The following is a 3,791-nucleotide window of genomic DNA, read 5'->3' as shown; positions in this document are numbered from 1 at the left end:
GCCCCATGATTATACAGGATATCGATTTATTGGGACTATGGGGCCTCTATGGGGGGAATATGGGCCCTTGGGGATATGCGGGTTTAGGGAGGTATGAAGGGATATGGGGTGTCTATGGGGGCTGTGGGGACTCTACTGGGGGGGATATGGCGGTCTCTATGGGGATTTGGGGGGCCTTTGGAAGCATGGATATAATGGGGGCCTTGGGGCTCGAGTGGATATGGGGATCTATGGGGATAATGGGCTCTAATGGGGGTATGGGGCTCTTGGGGGGAGTCTATGGAGTCTCTAATGGGGGCTATGGGGCTCTTATTCGGGGGGAAAAAGATGGGGGCTTTATGGGACGGTTAACATGAAGGGAGATTATGGGGTGTCTCATGGGGCTGCTGTAGGACTCTTAATGCGAGGTTTATGGGATCTCGTATGGGGTGGTTATGAGCTCTATGGGTCTCATGGGGGGTTTATGAGTGGATAAGGGGTTTCTATAGGGGGTATGGGGTTCTGTAGGGGGCTATGGGGCTCATATGGGGTTAATGGGGCTCATATGGGTTAATGGGGCTCATATGGGGAGGATAGGGGACCCTATGGGGATTGGGGCTCTATGGGGGGATATGGGGGCTCTATGGGATAGGGAGGGTCTATGGGGAATGATGAGGCCTCTGTTGGCGGAGATGTATGGGACTACTATGGGGGATATGGGCTCTATAGGGGGATATGGGGCTTTGTGGGGGATATGAGGGCTCTACTGGGGGGAATATGGCGTTCTATCGGGGGCACTATGGACCCGTGGAGGGTCTCTATGGAGGAATGGGGCTCGTAGAGGGGAGGGGGGGAAGGAAATAAGGGCAAAGAGGGGGATCATGTCCCCCCTCCCCTCTAATTAAGGTACAGACGGTGACGACGGTGGGGGGTGCGAGGGGCAGCGACGGCATATACCCGCGCTCACGCGCTGACGCGCACAGCACCCCACGTCCTCACCAGCCATGCCCGCGCGACAACGCACGAGGACGAAGTTAGTGAGTCTCATGGAGGTTGAGGCTTGCCCGGCTAAACTGATGGGTTAACTAAGGGGAAGGCGATGGGGATATGGGGGGATCATGGCGAGCTTAGGGGGATATAGTGGACATTGGGGGGTTAGGTATGGGTGTAATGGGCGTGATATGGGCTCTTGGGGGGATAGCGGCGGTCATAACACAACAGCGTATGGGGTTGCTCTGTATGGGGCTTACCTTGGGTATGACAGGGATATTGGGGTCCTCTTCCCATGGGCGGGTATGGCGGGGATATGGGGATAGATGGGCTCTATCGGGGATAGGGGCTCGTATTATGGGGGATATGGCGGTCTCTCATGGGGGTATGGGTGGCCTCTCATGGGGGCTCTAATGGGGGGCACTATGGGGGTCTGCCCGACAAGTGAGAAGGAGGATAATGAGGGCTCTATCGGCAGGGATATGGGTCCTCCTACTGAGGGTATGCAGGCGAATATGGGCTCATCTGGGGACATAATGGGGGCTCTATGGGGATATGGGGTCTCACTATGGTACGTGGTATCAGGGATATGGGGTTTATGAAGGAGGGACTATGGGGCTCTATGGGGGTATGGGGTCTCTAGGGGGGTTATGAAGGAATTGGATGGGGTCTCCTATGGTAGGGGATATTGGGGGCTCTATGGGGGGATATGGGTCTCTATGGGGGGTTGAAGGGATTATCGGGTCTCTAGAGGGGATTTGGCGGGCTCTATGAGGGGATATGGCGGTGTCTATGGGGGGATATTGGGGGTTCTATGTGGGAGGTATGAAGGATATGGGGTGTCTAGGGGGATACTGGGGGCGGTACTGTGGGCTCTCTGGGGGGTATGGGGTTGTCTATCGGGGATCATGAGGCTCTATGCAGAGAGCACCTATAGTGGGGGTTATGGGGGCTCTATGAGTAGGGAATGTGGGGACTCTAATGTGTGGGGTATTGGGGCTTTTGATGGGGATATAGGATATGAGTGGGGATATATGGGATATATGGGGATATATTTGGCGTATGATTGGAGGCATCAATATGGGGGGGATATGGGGGGGTTGGGGGCTCTATGGTGGGGATATGGGGTGTTCATATGGGGGGATATGGGGTGTTCTATGGGGGTATGAAGGGATATCGGGGTTGTCTAGGGGGATATGGGGCGGTACGGGGGCTCTTGGGGGGTCATGGGTGTTATGTCTATCGGGGGAATTATTGGAGGCTCTATGGGGGGATATAGGGGGGTATGGGGGCTCTATGGGAGGATATGGGGGCTCTATGGGGGGATATTGGGGCTTTATGGGGGATATGAAGGCGGATATGGGGGGGATATATGGATATATGGGGAATATATGCGGGATATTGGAGGCTCTATGGGGGGATATGGTGCAGGTATGGGGGCTCTATGGGGGGATATATGGGGTTCTCTATGGGGGGGGATTTGCGGGGCTCTATGGGGATATGGGGCTCTATGGGAGGATATTGGGGGGATATGGGGCTCTATGGGGCGGGCTATGGGGGTTCTATGGGGGTATGGGGGAATTATGGGGGCTGCTATGGGGGGATATTGGGCTCTATGGGGGGGTTATGGGGCTCATATGGGGGTTTATGAGGGACATGGGTTCTCATATGTGGGGTGTGATATTGGGGGTTCTAAGTGGGGGCTTAGGCCGGTCTTCTATGGGGGCTTGCTGGGGTGGGATTTGAGGGCTTTATTGGGGGGATATGGTGGTCTTCTCGCACTGTGGACGCGATGTAGGCCCGCACGGCCTATTGGGGGGACATTGAGATCTCTTTGCTTGTCCAGGGGCAATGATAGCGCCCAAAAACACCGTCTCTATGGGGAACAGGTATGAAGGGATTGGTCCTCTTATATAGGGGGCTATGGGGTCTCTATAGAAAGCTATGGGGTCTCTATGGGGGGCTATGGGTCTCTATGGGGGGCTATGGGGGGCTCTATGGGGGGCTATGGGTTCTCCATGAGGCTGGGATGTGGGTATGGGGTGGTTATGGGGTTGCTATGGCAGACTATAGGGTCTCTATGGGGGGGTATGGGTCTCTATGGGGGTTTATGGGGTTTTATGAAGGGATATGGGGTCTCTATGGGGTCTCTATGTGGGTCTGGGGTCCATCATAACCCCCCCCCCCATTAACAGACATAGCCGTGCCAGCCAATCTCCGCTGTGGGATCCAAGATGGCGCCGCCCCCCCACGGGATGACTCCGCCCACACAGCACCAAGCCCCGCCCACACGCACTGATTGGTCACGCCCACCCCGGAAGCCCCGCCCACATGGGAGTGCTGGTCCCACCCACTTGGTGACGGGGAGCTCTGATTGGTGGAAATGAACTAATTAGCATAGGGGCGTGGCCTGCTGTGAGGCCCCGCCCACATGGGAGTGCTGGTCCCGCCCACTTTGTGATGGGGAGCTCTGATTGGTTGGAATAAATAATTAATTAGCATAGGGGAGTGGCCTGGTGAGGTCCCGCCCACTTCATGATGGGGAGCTCTGATTGGTGGAAATAAAGAACAAATTAACATAGGGGTGTGGTTTGATTGGGGCGTGGCTTCAATGACGAATCTGATTGGCTCTTTTAAAGGGGGTGTGATTTTAGGTGGGCGTGGCTTCAGCATCAAAGCTGATTGGCTATTTAGAAGGGGGCGTGGCTTAAGTGGGCGGGACTTGCTTCTTGATTGACAGGGCAGGACTCAAATGGACAAATCCTATTGGTTGGCCAATTTGGGCCTTTTTTACCCCAAATCCCCCCTAAAATTCAATATTT

General features: G+C 55.2%; 1 long non-coding RNA gene across 1 annotated transcript; it reads left to right on the top strand.

Moving 5' to 3' along the window:
- Window positions 1–1,022: 1,022 nt before the first annotated feature.
- Window positions 1,023–3,550, top strand: LOC107307851. The gene is made up of 2 exons (XR_001552527.1): window positions 1,023–1,059; window positions 3,165–3,550. It is a non-coding gene; the product is annotated as an uncharacterized LOC107307851 (long non-coding RNA).
- The last annotated feature ends 241 nt before the right edge of the window (window positions 3,551–3,791 follow it).

This window comes from Coturnix japonica, unplaced genomic scaffold (genome assembly GCF_001577835.2).
Source record: "Coturnix japonica isolate 7356 unplaced genomic scaffold, Coturnix japonica 2.1 chrUnrandom1094, whole genome shotgun sequence".
Taxonomy (NCBI): Eukaryota; Metazoa; Chordata; class Aves; order Galliformes; family Phasianidae; genus Coturnix; species Coturnix japonica.
This window is presented reverse-complemented; position numbering and strand designations above follow the sequence as displayed.